General features: G+C 38.0%; 1 pseudogene; it reads right to left on the bottom strand.

Annotated features, from left to right (window-relative positions):
- LOC105525843 overlaps positions 1 to 22,602 on the bottom strand; it is a 125,304-nt pseudogene extending 102,702 nt beyond the window's left edge.
- Between the last annotated feature and the right edge of the window lie 913 nt (positions 22,603 to 23,515).

Genomic DNA, 23,515 nt, shown 5'->3' with positions numbered 1-23,515 from the left:
CTCACCCCAACCTACCCCTTCAGGCCCAGGGATATGTCATTTTGCTGTCATTGATCTGGGGCCCTGCACTCTCCTCTGTGGTAGCCTTGCCCATAACTAAACAGCCCTTTATTAGGCTATTCTTAATTTATCTTTTAATAATACTGGGTGTTCTTGCTGGGACTCTGATACAGCAGGTTACAATTTTATGTATATATTGTCCCCAGAATTTTATGGAAAAAAGGAAAATACTGAAAATAATTTCACAAAAACAGTAACAGTGGCTATCTGTGCATAGTGAGATATCAATGACTTTTATTATATTCTTCTTGCTTTCTGTGAAATCTATATGATGAAGAAATACTATGTTTGTTCTAAGGATAAAGCTAAATAAGTAACATAATAAAAGAAAAAAAAATGACTGGACTTTTTGGCCTCTATCGTTAACTGGGCCAGACCTAGCTATGTCGTAAAACTCAGTAGTAGATGTTGCTTTTCCTGGAAAGCAGAATACAGAATGGAGAGGGCACTGCCTTTAGAATCAGCAGGCTTGCTCTGTCACTCCGGGTTTGGTCATGAAAACAAGCAGAAGACCCATATACGCCCACATTCGTGTGTGTGCATGCTTACAAATACACATGCACAGAGCTGGTTGTAGCAGCCTTTATTTCATTTGTTGAACACTAACCTTGCATAATCTGATGCATGTGTGCCTGCTGCTGTGATGGTGCCCATGCTCGGTGAAACTCGCCCCATTGGCAGTGCTAACACCTGCCTGGACTCCCAGGTTATAGTTTCCCAGTTCTTGCATGCTCAGTGATTGGTCTTTAAAGGATGCCCCTCTGCCATCTGGCTGGGTCCTGTGGCACTTGCAATGTTAGCTATATGCTATTCCAGATTCAGCCCTCTCTCAAGACTCTTTGACTCTTGTTTGAGCTTGGATCACCGGCTCAGAGTCTCAGACTCCCCCACTGCCCCTCCACTCCTGTCAAGTTGCCCTTTGGGGTACTGGTGGCAATCTGTACTTGCTGATCTTGGTCAAAACCACTCCAACCTATCCTGGCAGGCTTCTTTAACTTTAAATTCCCAGGAGCAGTGGTTGGGATCTGTTTTTCTTTCTCTACAGAAGATCAAGAGTTCATGCAAATTGGTTGTGGTGACCAGCTATGAATAAAAAGAGGCCTGCATTTGTTAGGCCACAGAAAGTTCTATTGTGATCTTTTCCCAGGTCAATGATATTCATCAAGCATTGAGCTAGAAAGAACTCAGCTGACAGGTGTTGAGGTGGTCAATGAAAACAACAAGTCAAAACCAAAGCACCAGTAAAGGCTTTAGCCACTTACTGCAAAACTGTAAAGAGGACCTGAACATGAAAGAGCTCCAGAACCCATGCCCACGCCTTGTTCCATTTTTGGATAGTGTAGGTGGGAGGGTCAGGTGGGTTGGCACAGATGTGGGGATCATCTCACTGTCATGGGGAGCTGTGAAAAAAAAGCTCCTTCGGTTATGTGCATGTGAAGGCTAGGTGAAGAAGGAACGAGGGATGGGCTATGAGTGAGATAAGTATGGAATATTGAGTCAAATGTCTTTGAGGCTCACCAGATAACGTGGTCTTAGCAGAGGTGCCTGAGAAAGGCATCAGTGGAGGTATCCCCTGATAAGGAGGCCTCAGAATGGAGATGCCTGGGCTAAGAATGTGGATTTTTTTGCATGGCCAGGCCTCTGAGTTCTTGACTATAAATCTCTCCAACTATGCCCAAAGTCTGGGGAGGGTAGATTTCCCCCAGGAGGCCTATCAGGTAAAACCTTTGTAATTGTCTATGGGCAATTGGGCTTAAAAAAATCACAGATAGGATTTTGACCTGGATCCAACTCCTCAATATCTACTTGCCCTACACTGAAAAAACTAACAAAGAACATGCAAGTGACTGCTGTCTGAGCAAAGCTCTGCTTCAAGGTGTCTTGATAATGTCTGCCTCTCTTTACTCCAGAAACAGATTTAGAGACAAGAATTCAAGGACATATAGTTTCTTTTAGAAGTGAAGGAAAACAGTGTTAGGGGAGGAGGGACGTTGGAAATGGCAAGGCTCCAGGCTAAGTGCTTTTTCTTTGTTACCTCTTTTTTATTCCCATTCACAGAAGTGGAACCTAAAGCCTGAGAAGGTGAAATGGCTCTCTCAAGGTCCATAGAAAGGAAGTGGTGAAATTTTCTCTGATGACAAAGACCATTCTATAAATATTATACTCACTAATTTCTGCCCCAAATAGAAAATAAAAAAGAATATGTAAATGTAAAGTTAAAATAAGTACAATAGAGTTTTTCTTTCCTAATGTAATGCATTGGTTAAAAATTGATTTTCATTTCATTTTATTTTTTAAACCATATGCATTTATCCTTGTTACAGTAACTCTGGAAAGTTCATAAGCAATGACTGAGTCTGTTGGAATGCATTTTGCTAAACACATGAAGATCATAGAGAAAGAATGGTAAAAAGGACCACGTTGAGGTGAAAAAATGCTGATGATGGAGGACCAGAGGCAGAAGGAAATTAAAAGAAAGTAAGAGAGAGAAATGAGGGAGAAATTAGGGCACTAAGAATGTTTATGTATATCCCCACAAAAAGCAAAATGTCATGGATTTCTAGGGTATAATATAGTCTCAAAAAAGTGCTGAGTCATAGCCATCTCTAGGAATAAGGATTAGTTAGCATAAACAGAAAGCATGGATGCCCCTGGAAACCAAGTGAGGTGCCATCATGGAGATTGCAATACATGGTTTGCTTACTCTGTGAGCTTTTGTTGCACGTGGATAACAGCTTAAATTTGGGTGAATGGGTGGGTTAGCTAAAATATCAACTAAGATTCATTTCAACTTTAATTCCAACAATGATTGCTTATAATTTAATATTTTCAAGAATTTGCTTAGAAGTTTCGTTATTCACCCCTTCCCTCTCCCAGTTATGTTTCAATTACTCCTTCCCATGACTCTCATTTTCGAATCCCCCTCTCCCCATGTAGTTTTTGAGGGTGTGCGCTGCTTCTTCCATTTAAAAATATTTATCATTGTTTCAAGTTCTGTATTATATGTATATTTTGCTTTTAGTAATTTCCTGTTGAGTGATGAAGGTATGGCTGCTCAGAGCCAGTTATGTTTTTTAATTATTTGTGGAACTTCCTGATTGCATAGAAGACACATTTCTGTGAAGTGTCAAGAGGAAGAATTTAATTTAGCAAATATTTATTGAGCACTGGCTATGTGCAAGCTGAGACGGAGGCTTCAAGTAATCGCCAACCTAGTAAATGAGATAAAATGCAGCACTAGAAAATTATTACACATAGGAAACTAGTGAAACCAAGATTCAAAACAAGCTGGAAAGGCAAAGAAAAAGCAGAACTTGAGTTTTCAAAATGATAAAGCATTGAAATAGTCATCCTTCAACATTTTTCATGCTTATAACTTATGCTTAACTATTATTTTTATTTTTATAGTTTTGTCTTTTTACATTAGGGGAGCATCATAATCTTTTCAGAGATTTTAGGACATTTAAAAGTCCTTATCTGGCCATGATTATAGGACACAAGGGTACCTATAACAGCTCTCATCTTAATTGCAAAGGACCGTATAGGTCGTGCAGCTTCCACATGTATCACTCATCTTAGCAGTATTCTGAGGGAAGCAATGCAGATGGCATCCCTATTTCACAAATAATGAAGCTGAGTCTTTGAAAGATTAGTTGGCTTGCTCGTAGCTAAAATAGACTAAGATTTTTAAGATCAGACCTTAAGGAAAGGGTCAACTGTGGTCCAAGGGAAGGACCAACTGCTCCTGAAAGGCCTCATGGTGGTAGAGCGTATGTTGGAGTCCGACTTTAAGAAACAGCCAAGGCTTCCAAAGAAAAAGAGGGTAAGAAGGGCTTGTCAGGGAGGGGTGATCACATTGGCAAAGAAAATTAGGTGGGAAGTTACAGGGCTTGTTAGAAAAAACAAATAAAGAGCAGGAACTATCAAAAGACTGTCATCAGGTCTTTTAAAATTACCCTCTAATTAGAGCCATCTTTGACCAGTTGACTTCCCTCTTGCCCTTGTTCACAAGTGTGGGTTAAGAAGGAGGAGGCGGCAGGAGTGATTGGTGGAAAGCAACCAGCTTTGTTTTGTCATGGAGTGAAGAGCTATCCCCCAAAGCAGACTCTGTGACTTTTCTCCATTCTATTTTCATTCTAGTATCCACCCCCTACTCCCTGGCCCTGTTAGTTTAGCATCTTCCCCATGGTTTTATAATTTTCTCTGCTCTGTACGTCTCCATTAGTGACTCTAAAAACATTAAGAGAAAATCATACCACAGTTGAGTAAAAGTGAAAGAAGTCCCTGAATCCACTGAAAGACTGTTTTCGTTTGATGGAATCTTATTGAATAAGGCAATAAGAACAGACCCTGAATCATATCAACTCCTTTGGCCTTTCCTAGTAAGTTAAAATCAGGTACAGAGATGATTCCTGTATATAGGTTTAGAGATAAACCAACTAAGGAAATACGCAATAGCTTCTGCTCTTCCATCTGGTTGCTTAAAATTAAGTCATCTGCCTAGATTTATCCAATGAGCTACTCATGTAAACAATCTTTGATTCAATGGAAAGTCACGGAGAAACTACAGCATATCAGAAACATTCTTCATTCAAGAACCATGCAGTCTAGTGTCCCATAAAGTCACAGCTGCCTTATAGATGCATTGGTGACAACCAGAGCTAGGGTTTGAGTCTCCCAGGGATGAGGCTTGAATGACATATGTTCTCTTAAGAGCTAGCTTTTCCATCCACTTTCCACCTTGGAAATACATAAGGCGTCTACCTTGGAGCCTATTGCCTCCCAGCTCCCCACTTATACTCACCATCTCCATCCAAGTCTGGGGCTTGTCCTGAACTCAGGCCACTTCCCTCAGTACCTGCCTTGCCCTCATGTGTGATTCAAGAGTCAGATCTTTCCCTCATCTGCTCTGTGCTTTTGTGGATATTCTCAATGTGCCTTGTTCCTAAGTTGTGACAACCACTTGTCTGTCCATAAAACTTCACACCAAACAGTCCTAACCAACTACAGCCCTTATTAAATCATAACCACTAAGTCAAAATTTGAAATGTAGTAAAAGAATGAACTTAGTCTTCTTTTTTCAAAGTCAGCTGATAAGCCAAAGGAATTCCTTTTTTAAGTCCCTGAAAGGAATCGTTAAGGAATGTGATACTCAGCGTAGTCAGGGGTCCCTGTCTTCTCTGAATCAGAATTGATGAAGCCTTTTGTGGTTTGTCTTCTCTCCTTAATTCACAGACCTCAAACTTTTGAATCACATGAGGGTGTCTTTCTAGAGGAGAATATAATTCCTTTCTTCTGTGTGACCTATAAGGATCAGACATTAATGAACAGAGCCTGATGCTGTTGAAAAGGATTCATGAAAAAGAAACCAATGATAGGGGCTGGGAGCACTTCCAAGGTTTTGCTTCTTTAAAAGGCCTCACATATAGATTGCTCCGGTCAGCAAGGCTAACAAATCATTCCCAAGAATGGTTAGGGAAGACTAGAATCTGACAGCAGCTCTAGCTGTGAGATTTAACTTTCCTTAAAGTCACAGGGTCAAGTAACTTAATCCTCCCTCGTGCAAAAGAAACTACTGGATGGCTTACTGAAGCCAAGATGAAACAAACAGGAAATTTACCAACTCAATTTTTTGAAAGGCTTTTTATTAATATTTGCTTGCCAAGAGAATGAAAAGCAGTGTTATTTCCTTACTCACCTATCTACAGCACGTAAGAATCAACTGGACAAAAATGGAGGGGGGAAGGAGCTAGAATTTTCCTGCTAGCATTGAAAGACTGTCTTCCTCTGCTGTTTCTGCATTTGCCTTTCATTCCTAAACAGTATGTTTTCCACACCACAGCCAGAGTGCTCCTTTAAAAATTTGAGTCTGATTGTATCACACCTTTATCTCAAAACTCTCTGGGGGTATTTCATCTCTCTCAGAGTAAAATCTAACATCCTTATAATAGCCTATAGATCCCTACCTGGCCTTGTCTCTGGTTTCTTTGTTACCTGCTTCCATTTTTTACCTCCAAAAGTCTATTTCCCACTCATTAGACATACAGTGTCTTTTGAAAACATGTATTAGAACATGCCACTGCTCTGCTCAAAATCTTCTAATGGCTGTCTGAACTCCCCCAGAGCAAAAGCCAAATAGGATAAATACAAAATCTTTATAGGACAAACAAGAGCTTGTTCTTCTGCCCCTCTAAGAATTCTCTTTCCTCTGTGCCCTGCTTAATTTTTTCCCATAGCACTTATCACCAGCTAATACACTGCATACTTACTTATTTATCTGACTTTTTGTCTATCTTCTCATACAAACATACAAGCTGCACCAGCTAAGAGATGTTTCTGATACACTGTTGTGTCTCTAGTTCTAAGAAATATACCAGGGAACTAGTAGGTACTCAATAAATATTTCAATCAAAAAATATATAAATACATGTGAATGATATGTAGTCAAGTTTACCTGGCCGGTAGGTAGTTCTTTATGGGGAAACAGAAATGATAAAGTAATATTCTCTACTCATGCTATTTGTTTTCACTTGAGTCTTTTATTTTTAAATGTGTAATGATGTATTCTGAAATGATCATTTTGTCTTCTTCTTGCCACTAATTCAATATCTTATTTATATTTTGTCCTTATTACATTGATTAGAACTCCCAAGAGAATGAGTTTCCTTCTAAGAGAGCGAATCCTGTTTTGGATTCTGATTTTAAAGGGGATGCCTCCAGTGCAGTTTCCCAACCTCAACACTGTTGACATTTTGTCATGGATAATTCTCTGCTGTGGGGGCCATCCTGTGCATTTCAGGATGTTTAGCAGCATCCTTGGCTTCTACCTACTAGACAGCAGTGGCATCTTAACCAGTTACGACCACCAAAATTGTCTCCAGTTGTTGCCATGTGTCTCCTGGGGGTAAAATTGTCCAGCTTGAGAAGTACTGCCTGAGATGTCTCAGTGGTAAGTTTGTTGTTTTTAGGCCAGATTTTCTGTGGGAGAATAATATATCTTACACTTTGTTGGAGGAAAAAAATAGTACAAAGTTTTTGGAAAGCATTTTGGCACTGAGAACCAAAGGCTTAAACAATGTTTCTCCCCTTTCACCCAGTTATTTATGTTCTAACAATTTATCCTAAAAAAATAATCAAAGGTGTGGACAGGGATTTATGTACAGGGATGTCTATTGCTGTTTTATTTATGATTGTGAGAGAATTGAAAACAATCTAACTGTCAAATGTTAGGAGTGGCTTAAGAAATTATAATATATCATAGAATGAGATATCTTTCCCTATCAAAAATTATGCTTTTAAAAATATTTCATGGCATAGAATAAGTCATATATCAATGACTATCTATTATATATGTGTACATATATAATATGTTCATACTATTTTTTCCTCCAACAAGGACTAAGAGTATATTATGCTCTCACAGAAAATCTGGGCTGAAAACAATAAACTTAATATTGAAACATATATAAGTATATATATATAGCTGTCTTAGGATCAACAGATATATAACATTATATAGGTTATGATCTTAATCATAACATACATGCACATGTATATGTGCACACACACATACACGCACATGGTATGATCCCAAGTTGGTGAGAAGCAAACAGACAAAAATGCCAATGATGACTTTGCTAGGATTATATTCTTGTTTTCACTTCACTTGACCTGGGGAGATGAGGATTTGGGCCATCTATAGTGAAAACTATATGGCTTTCATGATGAATAAAACTCATGAAGGAACATGGCCCCATGGACTCTATGGCCTTTTACCAAGCTGAATCTGTTTAAACATCAATCCTTATCTGTTTGCGTAAACCTCCTTGACCTTGGAATGGGAGGAAGCAATTAGGAATTATTGGCCTTGTTGTTATATTGGTACTTTCCTCAAAACCAACTTGTTGGAGTTCAGGCATTGTAAAAACAACAAGATAAAATCATCCTCTCTGGGAAATACATATACACAGATGTTCACATTTTTTTTCCTAACAACTTTTGCAATAACAAGATGAAGTAAAAAGTTAATTACAAATATATGCCACAAGATGTACGTTTGCACATATATGGCCTTTTTCTAAGAGATTTGTAATAGTAGCACTAGTATTCAGCTAGTGAATGCTTTTTTCTTGATATTTAATTACAGAAAAGGCACTTCAGATTGGACAGAGGTTAACAATGCAGTGTCTTTTTCCAGGATAACTTTGTTTTGTAATAAGAGCCTTTGCCCATGATGTCTTTTTGACTTTTATCATGTGGGGTATAGCAAGATGCTGTTGGTTTTATTTTGTCCCCACTTATCTGTTCAGTCATGCTACATAGTCACACCCATTTGGAGTTAGGCATATACCAGATAACAGGAAGAGGCTTTCACAGTGTAACTCAAGGATGAGAAGAGAGAAAGTTTCTCATAGCATAATAATGCACAAACGTTGATTGTCTTAAAGAGTAGTTTCAAAGCACTGTTTGTGTACACCAGAACCACTGGACAACTTGTGAAATCAGATTGCTATGCTTTATGTCCAGACTTTCTGAGCATTCAGTAGGTCTGAGTTGGTGGTCAAGATTGTGCATTTCTCATTTCTCAGGTGATGCTGATGCTCCTGCACTTGAGCAGGATGATTCAAGACCAGTGGTTCTGAATGAAATAAAATCTTTTTTTTTTTTTTTTTTGAGACAGAGCCTCACTCTGCTGCCCAGACTGGAGTGCAGTGGCATGATCTCAGCTCACTGCAGGCTCTGCCCCTACTGGGCTCAAGCGATTCTCCTGCCTCAGTCTCCCAAGTAGCAGGGACTACAGGTGTGTGCCACCATGCCCAGCTAATTTTTGTATTTTTAGTAGAGTGGGTGTTTTGCCATGTTGGCCAAGCTGGTCTCAGACTCCTAATCTCAAGTGATCCACTCTCCTCTGCCTCCCAAAGTGCTGGAATTACAGGCATGAACCACCGTGTCTGGTCTGAAGTAAAATCTTAATTACAAATATATGCTATAAGGTGCACATTTGGGCATATATGGCTTTTTTCTAAGACATTTGTAATAGTTCTCATTTTGAGAACCACTGGTCTTGAATCAATGAATCAATCATTGATGGCTGCTATCCTTCATCCACTGCCCTCCCCTTTAGATCACTTGAGTGGATCAAAAATTTTCTCTGAGTCCTCAGGTGATAGAAATAAATGACTGACAACCTAGGCTGAAGACAGAGAAAAAGAGGAGGTGGGATACAAGTGAGATGGTGATGGAGAAAAGGGTTTAAGAGACAGGGATCCATGGGAAGAACAAAGACAGAGTGAGTTTATGGGGCTAGATTTCTTCTTCAGCCCCAAAGAGGTACGAGTACATGAGCTAAACGAGAGTACGGAAAATTGGATGCCAAGCTCACTCTGCCTGTGTCTGTGGGTAGGATGAGCTGAATACAAAGCACTTGGAATTGACTATTACAGATTGACTCAATTTAGGCTACAACAGGTGTTTTGAACTTGAAGGAAAATACTGGCATATTTCTCTGAATACTGTGGGTGTCACTGTTCTCAGTAGTAGAATTCATTATGACCATTCTGATGTTGTTTATGGTAAAAGAGCTTCAGGTGAGCCTTGTTTCCTAGAAGGACGGGAACGTTATAGCCAAGTTTATAATGAGTATACGGTGAGTGTAATAGAGCTTTCAAAATCAAATGATGTCACTCCCTGTTTAAACTCTTCCCTTACAGTGGTTCTCAACCCTAGCTGCCCATAAAAATTCTCTCCTGGGGCATTAAAAAAAAAGAAATTCCTAATGCTCTAGCCACATGCCATATCATTTCAGAATTTCTATGCTTGAGATACAAGTACATTTTTCAAAAGTTCCAGGTGATTCCAGTGCAGCCAAGGAAGACAACCACTGCCCCAGTGGTTTCCTATTGTACTAGAAGAAAATCCAGATTATATTCCAGGGCTTACCAGCCTTCATCATCCTCCTGTATCTTCATCATCATTTTATGCTTCTTCCTCACTTGCTCCTTATGCTCCCTGTAAGGGAGATGGCTGCACTTTAGTCTGGAGTAGGCCAAGGCGGCCTTCCAGCACAGCATGACTCAGCAGGTTTGGAGCACAGGCTTACAACCCTACACATTATGTAACCACGCCCCGTGAGGCACATTAGGTGATCACTCACGTGAGCTTATGCTTGGCTTGGATGGAGCCACTATTGTCTGTAAAAGGTATAACTACCCCACTAATGCTAAACATATGTCTCACCCAGGCTCATGGTTGGGCTCATGCCCAGAGAGAGAACAAAGCCATGTCAAAACTGCCTGTGATTCCTTGAGTGTTTTTCTAGTTACCCTTTAGCTGTCCACCGACTCCTCCTGGACCTCAGTTTAGCTAGAACCCAACACTTCCCCAACACTGAACTCCTTTTAAAAATGTATAATTTAATTATTTTGGGTACATAGTGATTGTATATATTTTTGGGGTATATGTGATATTTTGCTCCAGGTATACAATGTGTAATGATTAAATCAGGATAATTAGGGTATTATTACCCCATTTATCATTTATTTGTGTTAAGAACATTCTAATTCCACTTTTTTAGTAAATTTAAAATATCCAATATATTAACTATAGTCACTCTGTTGTGTTACTGAATACAAGGTCTTGTTAATTTTATCTAACTATATTTTTGTACACATTAACCATCCCCACTTTATCCTCCACTTTCTGCTACCCTTCCCAGCATCTGGCAACCATCATTCTATTTTGTATATCTATGAATTCAATATTTTTGGTTTTAGCTCCTAACATATGAATGAAAAAAATGTAAAAAGCAGGCATATTTGTCTTTCTGTGTCAGGCTTACTTCCCTTAACATTATGATTTCTAGTTTCATCCATGTTGCAAGTGACAGGATTTCATTCTTTTTTATGGCTGAAAAGTATTCCATTGTGTACATGTACCACATTTTCTTTATTCATTTGTCCATTGATGGACACTTAGGTTGATTCCATATCTTGGCAATTTTGAATAGTGCTGCAATAAACATGGGAAGATATCCCTTTGAAATACTGATTTTCTTTCTTTCAGATAAATACCCAGGAGTGGGATTGCTGGACTGTATGGTAGTTATATTTTTAGATTTTTGAGGAATCTTCATACCGTTCTTTGTAGTGGTTGTACTAATTTACATTCCCACCAACATTGTACAAGAGTTCCTCTTTTTTCACATGCTTGCCAGCACTGGTCATTGGCTTACTTGTATAAAAGCCATTTTAAGTGGAATAACACCTTATCTCACAGTAGTTTTGATTTGCATTTCCCTGATGATTAGTAATGTTGAGAATTTTTTTTATACCTGTTGGCCATTTGTTAATTTTATTTTGAGAAATGTCTATTCAGATCTTTTGCCCATTTTTAATTGGATTATTATTATTATTTTTATTTTCCCCATTGAGTTGTTTAAACTCCCTATATATTCTGGTTATTAGTCCCTTGTCAGATGGGTAGTTTGCAAATATTTTATCCCTTTCTGTGAATTGTCTCTTCACTTTGTTGATTATTTTCTTTGTTGTGCAGAAGCTTTTTAGCTTGATGTGATCTCATTTGTCCACGTTAGTTGGCTCTTGTTGCCTGTGCTTTTGAGGTCTTTCTCAAGACCTCTTGACCCAGACTAATATCCTAGAGTGTTTCTCCAAAGTTTTCTTCTAGCAGTCTCATAGTTTCAGGTCTTAGATTTAAGTCTTTAATCCATTTTGATTTGATTTTTATATATGGCAAGAGACATACTTCCATTTTTCTGCATAGGAATATCCAGTTTTCCCAGCACAATTTATTGAAAGGATTGTCCTTTCCCCAGTGTATGATCTTGGCTCCTTTGTTGAAAATGAGTTGATTGTAGATGTATAGACTTATTTCTGGGCTCTTGATTCTGTTCCATTTGTCTGTATCTCTGTTTTTATGCCAGTAGCTTGCTGTTTTGGTGACTATAGCTCTGTAGTATAATTTGAAGTCAGCTAATGTGATTCCTCCAGTTTTGCTTTTTCTTTTTTGCTCAGGATGGCTTTGGTTTTTCTGGATCTTTTGTGATTCTCTGTAAATTTTAGGATTGTTTTCTCTATTTGAAGAATGTCATTGGTATTTTGATAGGGATTTTGCATTGAATCTGTATCTTGCTTTGGATAGTATGGGCATTTTAATAATATTGATTATTTCATTTCATGAACATGGAATATTGCTTCATTTTTTTGTAGCCTCTTTTAATTTTTTTTTTTTTTTTTTTTTTTTTTTGAGACGGAGTCTCGCTCTGTGGCCCAGGCTGGAGTGCAGTGGCTGGATCTCAGCTCACTGCAATCTCCGCCTCCCGGGTTTACGCCATTCTCCTGCCTCAGCCTCCCGAGTAGCTGGGACTACAGGCGCCTGCCACCTCGCCCAGCTAATTTTTTGTATTTTTAGTAGAGACGGGGTTTCACCGTGTTAGCCAGGATGGTCTTGATCTCCCGACCTCGTGATCCGCCCGTCTCGGCCTCCCAAAGTGCTGGGATTACAGGCTTGAGCCACTGCGCCCTGCATAATTTTTTAAGCTTTTCCCTGTCTCAGGGACTTTCTACATGCTATTCTTACTGCCAGAAAGGCTGTTCTTACAGCTCTTGAGCTGGTTAGCTCTTTAGGTCTTGGCTTAATATAATCTCTATCCCAGAATATCGATATAATATAATTTTCCCTTTGTTACTATCTCCTCTAGCATCTTTTTGTTATTGTTGTTTTTCCTGTTAACAGTATTTATCATGATTTTTAATTATATATCTACTTACATACTTATTTATTAAATACCCATGTTTTCTACTGTATGTAAGCTCCATGAGGCCATGTTCGTTGAGCTCACTACTTTAGTATCAGAGCTTAGTACACTGCCTGAACATGGAGTATGTTTATAGCTGTTTTAATGCCTTTGTAACTTCATTGTATCTTTTACTTCTTAGTCTATGTCTTCTGGCAGATTTTTTTCCTGGTTATGAATCACATTTTTCTACTTCTTCATATGTCTCATAATTTTTCCATTGAATGACAAACATTGTACGTTTTATTTTCTTGAATACGGGACTTTTTGTACTCTTTAAATAATGTCAGATGTTGTTATGATAATGTCTGGCAAGTGGTTAAGTTTCTTGCAGATTAGTTTGAACCTTTGGAGTATTCTTTTACATTTCCTTTAGGGTGATTCTGAGTTTAGTCTAGGTAGAATTTTCTCAATCTCAACAGTATTTACAGTTTGGCCAGATAATTCTTTGTTTTGAGGGTCTATGTGTGTATTGTAGATTGTTTAACAGAATCTCTGGCTTCTACATGTTAGCTGCTAGTAGTAACCCTCTAGTTGTGACAGCCAAAAATATGGGCAAACATTGCCGAACCTCCATCCAATTGAGAACCACTGCTCTAGGGTTCAATTAACCCCATTACTAAGGCATGGTAGTCCTCTGGGCTTTCTACTGAATCCTTGTATATTCAATGAATTGTAGGAACTCTAATGAGTCCTGGTACTGTGTGAATCTAAGGGTTACTCATCTTTTTGCTCCTCAGTTAGTGCTCTTTCCTAAAAAGTTTCTCTATATGGCCTCGTGAGCTTTTACACTATGTAAGCCTGATGTAAGTATCCAGTCAAATTCAAAGTAATACTCTATTTTTTTTTTTTTTTTTTTCTGGAATGCCTTCTCTGTGTAGCTTTCTCTTTGGGCAGTCTTCACTGAAAATTCTAGCTTTTTTCACCTCCTCAAATTCTGATATCTGCCTTATCAACTTAGCAAGACTACCAGGCTCTGCTTCAGTTCTCTACCCTTGTACTGCAATTTGGAAATTGCCTCTGGGCAGAAAGATAGGTTATTCCTCATTTGTTTCCCTTCTCCCAGAGATTACAGTTCTGAACTGACTTTTGTCTAATATCTGAAAATACCTGTGTCCTATATTTTTTTTCCAGTTTTCTAGTTGTTTATTGCAGGAGGGTAATTCTGAGTTTTGTCACTTCCTTATCCTGACTGGCATATACAAGTTTTAAATGAGTGACTGAATGAATGAGTAAAAGAATGATCAAAGGAGAAGTACATTATGATGGATGAGAGGGATTGAAAAGATCTGCACCTTGGGGTGTGACTAAGGTCAGCAGATGCAGGTAGGGAATCCTAGTCAAGAACTGAATGCCCGTGGTGAGACGTCTTTAAGCAAAAGCATCTATTCCTCTGAGAGGAAGTGGGAGCCCACTGTAGGCTTTACTATGACTTTGAGTGGTGGAAGAAGCTTCTGGATTGGACCAGAAGGGATCTGCACTCTGGTCTTAGCTTTGCCACAGACTAACGCTTTGTGTACAAATTAGCTCCCCTTTGTGGGCCCCAGTTTCCACAAATGGCTTGCTTCAGAATAAGGGAACCAACACAAATGTCTGTGGATACCAGGTGGTCTAAATCAGTAATGGTGTGTATGTGCAGACTATAGTGAACCGGGGAATACATGCTTCCCTAAAGGGGTGGTTGTTGGGGGAACTTCAGGATCTTGAGTTACCAGATATCATAATTTTCAAGAGAAGACCAAAATCTAGATTTCTGTGCTACATTTTCTGATATTAATTGATAACTAATACAACTTAGGGCTCAGCACATCACATTTTTGGGCAAAATTTAGTCTGAAGGCTGCCAGGTGTAGCCAGTTATTCTTTTCCACAATGTCCACCTCTTTTAGTAAAAGTACTCAGTATATGGTGATATTTCTTTGAGACCTTTTTTATTTGTTTGTTTTTAACGTATGTCTCCTTCTCTTGACTATGAGGTCTATGGGAGTGGAACTGTGCTTCTTTCATTAACTTCTGTATCTCTAATGCTTGGTGTGTACTAGATCCCTGAAATGAAATTCTAATACTAAGTACTTGAAATTAGCACAGACTGTCCAAGTTAAGGGCATAATCCCTAACAAGACTGTTTTCACTTCAACATCAGCCATAATTTGGGGGCTCCATGGCCATCATATTTCTGAACAGCTAGTTACAAATTTGGGGATTCCTACTATTTCCTCATGTTTGATAATTTGCTAGAATGACTAACAGAATTCAGGGAAGTGCTACACTTACAATTATAGCTTTATTATGAAAGATACAAATCAGGACCATCTAAAAGAAGAGACCCATAGGGCAAAATCTGGAAGAATCCCAGACATGGAGTTTGCATGTCATCTCCCTGTCAAATCAGAATCTGTTACCGTCACAACCTGTTGATGTGTTTAGCAACCAGGAACACTTACCTAAGCATTGGTGTCTAGAGTTTTTATTGGAGTTTCATTACACAAGCATGACTGAATTGTTGGCTATGGGGTTGAACTCAATCCTAGACCCTGTCTCCTCCATGGAGGTTGGGCTGATATCATGTGGGTCAAAGCTGCAAGTTGCTAATCACGTGGTTGGTCTTTCTGGTATAGTCAGTCCCTTTCCTGAAACGATCTGGGGGCCTACTGTATGTCACCTTGTTACACAAACTCAGGGGCAGTTCCAAGAGCCCACCACAAATAACAAACATACTCTATCACTCAAGGAATTGCAAGGGTTTAGAAGCTCCCTCCCAGATACCCAGGACAAAGACCAGACAAATTATTGTACAGTAGCCCTCAATAAATATTGAATAATTATGAATATAAATATTGAGTGAATAAACAAATGGGATACAGTGGAACTCCTGTGATTTTTTTCTTGCTCTGACATGATGATGCACTTGATGATAATAATAACAACTACAACAATAATAGCTAACCTTTATGTTCTAATGCCTTGGTAACCATTAGGACTGTTAAAATATATGGTAGTTTTTCTACCCTTTCTGGGACATGATAGGATTCTATTTCTCTACTTCTCTCTAAAAGTAGGCATAGCTATGTGACTTGCTTTGGCCAACAAAATGTTAGTAAGTGAAACTGGTACAGGATACTTCTGGGTGGAATCTTTGAAAACTATCTGACTTTTGTTATATTCTTTTCTCGTTATCTAAGCATGTGTTGAGAAGCTAATGATCCAATTTGGACATATAGGATAAAAAGGAAATAGACTTTTGTTGGGTGAATTCATTGAGATTTGGGGGTTTATTACTACAGCATAACAGAATACATTTTAGCTAGCCTAAATGCTCTACATCCATTATTAAACTATTGTTATAATTTAATGCTTCCTAGGACCTGTGAGATATTCAGTATTAGCAGTCTCATTATTATAGGTGAGAAAACTGAAGCATAAAGGAGTTAATGTAACCTGTCCAAATTCACATCCTTGGTAAGTGGCAGGGCTAAGCCAAGGATTCAAATCCAACAAGTTGTCTCCAAATCTAAGTGCTAAAGAGTACAAATCAACAAGGGTGAGGCAATGGGAGAAAGGTACTTAAAATTTGGTGGTGATGGTGGGTGGTACCTTGAGGAGCAGCACTGTGTGGGATGATTTTTTTACACTCTGCTGCTGTGTTTGGTTTAAGTTGCTTTGTCCTTTCAGTTACAGGCTTAGAGGAGGAGAGAGTCTAGAAGTGTCTCTGGATGTGCTTTTGACATTTTGTATTTCACGCCCATGAAATAGTGGAGATTCTTAATTGTTGGTTGCTTTTTCAGAACAAATACAGAAGTTATATTCAAAAGGATTTCTTCCTGCCACATGGAAAGTCTTTGATGCTGCCTTGGCATTTGAGGAAATAAGCATCCAAGAGAATAAATAGCTGTTGCATGTGATTGGGCAGAATTTAAATGGCAACAAGGAAGGACCGAGGGACAAAGGAATAGCCATTTGGGTTTCTCCTGGCCCTTATAATCCTTTGAATACTTAATTGGATTTTCTTTCAAACATCTTTCATTGTCTTCTGCAGTTTAAATGGGAAGGAAACTCATCTTATATATTCATGAGTTATAACCAGTCATGCTTTGGTTTCAGTAAAGGGCCTGGAGAAGAGCTGAGGAAGTTATCTCGGGAGGCTGTGAGACACAGAAGGTGTGAACAGGTTGTCCCAGCAGCTTGCCTGTCTCTCAGGCCTCAGGGACATCCATTCTCTGGGCCCTCCAGGCTCTAAGGTCTGTACCACTCATCCTGCACCAAACACATACTGGCTGCTTGTGTTTGCTGGTTTCTCAGTCCTGTATCTCTCTCCAAGGCTACTCTGCAGTCTCAGAAGGACATGATCTATATTTGACACAATCTCTGATGCACAGCTATGTACATAGAAAATAGTAGCTATTTGTTAATTGTGATTGACCAGGAAATGAGGATATACTGGGAAGAAGGTTTGGAAATACTTTATGCAGCTCTGTGATCTATTCGGAGAGATTTTTCTGTAGGAAAGGATTGTTAGCTGTCAATACTCCAAAAGAAAAGCCTGTTGATTTAGCAAAACTAAGTTTATTAGACTTTCTACAATTAAGGAGAACACTACCCTGGCAGTGTTGGTAATAGCTCAGAAGGGGATAGTTGGGGAGGATATTTATTGGGTTTAGGACCTGAGCTGGAAAATTTTAAGGTGAGTCTTTCGAGGCAGAAAACTAACTGGAATCAGGCAGAGTTTATGACATAATATTTTATGTAATATAGAGGTGAAGGTTTTGGGGTGTGTATATTGGTGAGGCAGCTATTGGTGTCTGAAAGTAAACTGTTTTATTATTTTATGGTCTTATCTTCTAAGTGCAAGTATTTCCTGGATCAGGTAGCTAAATTATTTTTTGCCTGATTCCAGTATTGTTTAGCCCGGAGGGAAAAGAAGTATGCTTGTATATAAATATTCCTCAATTAAGTTGATAAGAAAATAGAAGGAATGTTTTGTCCCGTAATTGTTTAGCACAAGGACAGAGAGGTTTGTTGGTTTCAGTTCTCAGGATAGACAAAGAACCTGGCAGGTCTTTTGGAGACTATATTTATGACTCCAGCCATTAGCAAATATCTTTTCTCTAAACTTCCTCACACTTTAGATCTGTACCATTCTATACTAATCATGAAAGTCTGACATGAATTATTCTGAATTATTTCAATCTGCTGGAGCTAAACTAAGGTGATAATAGAATCCTCTGATAGAGAAGACTTCATTTCTCTGCTTTTTAAAGTCACTAAACTTTTCACAACCTAAATGAATCAATTATCTTTCAATGGGTGAAGTGGTCTGTTAATTTTGTTTCATGTCAATCAGAAATAATTTATTTTTTTTGAGACCCAGTCTCTCTCTGTCACCCAGGAGGCTGGGGTGCAGTGGCACCTGGCTAATTTAAAAAATTTTTTTTGTTGAGATAGCCTAGGTTGCCCAGGCTGGTCAGTAGTCTTTAGCCTCAAGCAATCCTCACTCCTTAGCCTCTTACAGTGTTGAGATTACAGGCATGAGCCACTGTGCCTAGCCCAATCAGAAATAATTTTATGTTTGCATTTGCTGTAGTCCTTTTCAAAAGGAGGTGACCCTGCAATGGTCTACAAATATTTTTACCAAAATGGGGATGCATTCCCAAAAAAGTAGTACATGTTATTGCTCTCTACTGTTGAGTAAAACATTCTCTGCTTCCTACATGCAGAGAAGCAAAGACCTCTTGTTTAGAGAGTACAGTGAGTGTAACGAATTATTTTACTTAGTTGAAGCATTGCATTCTAGCCCAAAGATGGCATGGAAGACAGAGTTAAAAATAATTTGTTTATTAAATGTTAATAATTGCATGCACCAGTGATTTGTGAAATACAGGCAAAGCAGAACTAAACAATAAGGAAACGTACCTGTGCCCTTAGAAAAATAAATTGTACACTCAGCATCTGGAAGGTAAATGACATGTTTTCCTCCTTAGATGCAAATAACAGTTAATAGTGACAAGGGCATAGTAATCTTTATGTGATTTCCCCTCTGGAAATATGTCTTAAAAATAATGAAGCTATTTTCAGTTCAAAAGATGAGTTTAAAAAGATTAAGTTAAAGCGCTATCAAAAACAAAGCAAAACAGAACAGAACAAAACAAAACAACTTCAGAGATAATTAGTTTATTTATTTCTCTTTGAAAAAGCAGCCCCTTGTTCCCTCTCTATTAGTTCTTAAGTTTTCTTAGGAATATCATTTTCTTTGCATAACAAATAAAATAATAACCATCACTATGATGTCATTTGTTGAGTAACTACAATGTGATAGCCACAGTGCTAGATCCTTCATTGCATTACCTCGATCAACCCTCCCAACAACTCAATGAGATAGGTATTCTCTCATTTTATAGGTGGTAAATTTGAAGGTCAGAGAGATAATATTATCTGCATCTCACATTCTTGCTCTTAAAGACTTGTGAGTCATTGAATGTTAGATGCAGAATGAAACTTAGAAATCATCCATTTCGGCCCCTTGGTTGTTAGATAAGAAAACTGGGGCAGAGAAAGGAAGCGATTTGAGGTAGAAGCTTACTGTGGGTTGCACATTGTGGAGGACATTGCAGTTGGATCTTCACATCATTCTAAGCCAACACTGGTAATTCCTTCACTTTTGTGCATTAATAATACAGGAATGGACAGTTGATTATGGAAGTGTGAGGGGATGTGCGTTAGAGGGCTTCCTGGAGCAATTCCATAATTTCACCGATCCTTAACAAGTTACAAGGAAAGAAGACAGCCATCTTTCTGTTTATCCAAAGAGGATGCCAACCTGAAGAATGACTGAGTGGAGAGAGGAAAAGCATCTGCATTCTTGATGACATTGCTGAACCTCTGATTTAACTAACTTTGAAGCTCATCTGACCTCTGGACTATAAAGTTTTATTAAAGTTCAATATGGTTACATAGTTATGACTAGCTATAATATAAAGTTACATGGTTATAATAAGTATATAGTTATATATAGTTATAACAAATTTTCTCATTATGTAATTCAGTTTAAATTGGGGTTTCCCCTTGCTGTGAAAAGGATAAAAAGATTTATTCAAGTTGCCTTTATCTGTCTCCTCTCTCTCTCTGTCTGGGTGTGTATATACACGTACATTTAATGTAATGAACTCAATTAGGAGAAAAGCAAATTATACGCAAGTATGTAACAAAAGTATAAAACTGAGAACATGATGTATAGATACAGAATAAAATACACCTAAACTCAGAGAGCAATGAGTAGAGTTAGATACAGTTCAATATATCTACATACTATCTAGATTGGGGAAGATGGTTTATTGAAAATGAATTTTGAACAGAATCATGAAAATGGGAATGGATGAGTATCAGTAGAGTTTTAAAATAAAAAGCTAAGCTTCTAGGGCCATAATATTTTATTTTCATTTCCTGACAGAGAAACATATCCGGGTGGTGGCATAATAATTTTTATAACTTGACTAGACTAAATGAATAACATAAGTATGGATACTTGTGTATCTGCAATCAGGACATTTTTGAGATATTTAGCCTTGGCCCACTCATTTATATTTGGAAGTCTGAGAAATGTAGAGAAAATATATTCATTTGCTTTTTTCTCCTTCCCCAAATATGGTCACTTCACAACAAAATAAAGCCTTTGTTTGAGTTTAGTCTGAAAAATTGAACTTTTCTGAAACATTTGCCACCCTTTCACCTTCTTCCCAAGAGGTCAGAAGTTTCCAGAGAGAGCAAATATCCTTACTTCCACCTGGTTGAAAATCCAAGAGCAAATGTGGTCCGGGCCCTGAGTTTACTCTTTTGTGGGCCACTTGGCAATGTTCTCTTGCAGAGCTCAGTCTGGCTTTTCATTTCACCATGGCCTTGGGAACGAAGGGGATTTTGGTAGACCGTATTACTGTGTGAAAACATCCAGCGCCTCTGTCTCAGGCAGAAGCATACATTCCCAGTCAGTTGTAATCAGGCATGCCACGTGATTTGCTCTGGCCAGTGGCAGGTGAGTGGACGTGATGTGTGTCACTCTGGGCAGAAGCTTTAAGAACAGTGTGTGAGTTGCCACATTCCCATTATCCTGCCTCTATGATAGTGGAAATGGGAGTTGTGGGTTACTAAGTAATTGCAATGAGCAAAGCCCTGGACAGCCTGCATTGTAGATGTTCTATGTGTGAAAAAGAAACTCCATTATTTAAAACCAGGAAGATTTGACATTGTTTGTTACCACACCATAATCTAGCAAATCCTGACTGATACAGTGATAAGCAAGGATGTGGAGTTATGGACCATGACAATAATCCCTCACTGGAAGTAAGCAAATTACAGATGGCATTCTCTAGAGATGATCAATTTTTTAGATCCTGTTTTTAATTTTGTAAAGAAAGATAAAAGAGAAGGTGTACAAATATATGAGGACTGAGGAAAAAAACTGAAAAATGCATAGAAATTTTTCAGTCATATTAAGTTATAGTTTATGTACAAATTGGCGCATGGGTTTTGAAATTTCAACATGAATGATTATTATTCTCTTGTTGACTATCTTATTAAAGTTTTGGCTGCGATTATAGTGCTTATTATTTGCAAAACTAATTAATACACATTGTTTATTAAAGTGTTATAGCAACCCACAACTTGCAGTAGTTAAAAGGTGTGTGTGTGGGTACTTACAGTTGTCTGCTTCCCTCTCATCCTGCTCCCCATCTCTCAATCTCCTCCCAGCTCCCATCTACGGAGGAAAGTCTTTGCTGCTTAGCTGGTTTTGTACCTTCTGTTGTGTTCAGGGAGAATACTGGAAAGGAGAGAGTGGAAATTGAAAGCAGGTCAAATTACTTAAGTAGAAAAGGATGAGTCTGGGAGGGGTAGCCTGGGAAGATGAGAAAAACCATCAGGTGTGTGGGGAGCGGGCGAGAAAGAGGGAAGAGAAAAGGAAGGGAAGCCAGGATGCTGTGATGAGGAGCGTTGGGAGAGATGAATAACAATTACTTGTTGGAAGGTCTGCTGTGTTGTGTTTCTCAAGAGACATTTCAAAATTCAGTTTTCTAGTTCCAAAAAGCATATCCTGTTGGTATTTTTATTCTTCTCACATTACATATATAGATTACTTTTGGGAGAATTGACAGCCTTCCCATACAAGGATGGAATATGCATATTAATTTCTTCAACTTTTCTTTTCCATATTTACCTCAGGTTATCTTCGTACACCTTGTATATCTTGTTAATTTGAATCAATTCTATTTAAATTTATTTCTACATATTTTATATTTTTGTTTCTCTTGTCAAGGATATCTTTTCTTCTATCATATTTTGTAACAGAAGATATTGTAAAATATCTTCTATGATATTTCTTCTATGATATTTTCTTCTATGATATTTATTTTGTAGGAATACTGTCTATTTTTTGTTTTATTATTATACACCCAACTGCCTTACCTCTTTTTCATTGTTTGAAATTCTAGTTGATTCTCTTAGGTGTTACAGGTATACAATCATATTAACGGTAGATAGTGGTAATGTTATTTCCTCCTTCCTATTTTTTTATACTTTTAATTTTATTCTCCTACATAATTGCATTGGCTAGTACTTCCATAACAATCTTAAAATAATATGGTGTCAGTGGATGTCACTGACTTCTTCCTGACTTTACCGATGATATTTACAGTGTTTCTCTGATGCTTCTGTTTGGGTTGAGATGCATGCTTGTGTATAGCCATGCTTCTCTCTGTCTCTATTGATAAAGACGTGTTCATCTATTTCTATCAAAATGAGTGTAAACAACCTGTCCCTTTTGCCTGGGCCTTTCCCAGTTTTAGCATTGAAAGTCTTGTTCCTGGGAAACTTCTCAGTCCCACACAAATTGGGAAAACTGGTTATATACACTAAAATTGAGAATGGATATGAATTTTATCTGATCATTTTTCAGCATCTCTGTAGATACCTTATAATGTTTCCATTTGTGTGATTGAATGATTGGTTATATTCATATGTTCTATAATAACGAGCCATATTTTTTCTTTTGGCATAAACACCAATTAATCATGTTATGTTAGTTCTCTAGCTAACTGGTTGCTGGACTCTACTTGCTAGCATTTTTAAGTTATGTATTTTTTGTGAACATTCACAAGTGAGATCAGTCTGTAGTTTTCTTTTTTGTCTGTTATCTTTGTTGGATTTGGGTATCAGTGTTGTGGTGACTTCATAAAAATAATTTTGAATCTTTCTTTTTCTCTGTTCTGCAACAATTTTAAATAGCATCAGCTTTGCTATTCCTTATAGTTTTGGTAGGTTTTCCCTGTGAAACCATCTGGACTTGGTGTTTTTGTGATAAGTAGCTATTTGATGATTTTTTTCTAGTTTTTTTTTCCTTGACAGTAATTGGCTTGTTTAAATTGCCTGTATCTTGGGGTTCAATTTTGGTAATTTATGTCTTCTTGGAGAATTCTACATTCAGGTTTTCCAAATTATTGGACTATAAGTGATAAAAATAGTGTCTCTTATGATTCTTTTAATATACTCTGTACATTTTCACATTTTCATTTTTAATTTTTTATGCTTCACACCTTTATTCCTTACTTTAGCTTAGGATTTTCTATTTTATTGGATGCATTTTTCCCTGTCAAAGAACAT

This window comes from Colobus angolensis, unplaced genomic scaffold, assembly GCF_000951035.1.
Source record: "Colobus angolensis palliatus isolate OR3802 unplaced genomic scaffold, Cang.pa_1.0 Scaffold56, whole genome shotgun sequence".
NCBI lineage: Eukaryota > Metazoa > Chordata > Mammalia > Primates > Cercopithecidae > Colobus > Colobus angolensis.
Note: the sequence above shows the minus strand (reverse complement) of the source record. Positions and strands in the feature narration are given on the sequence as shown.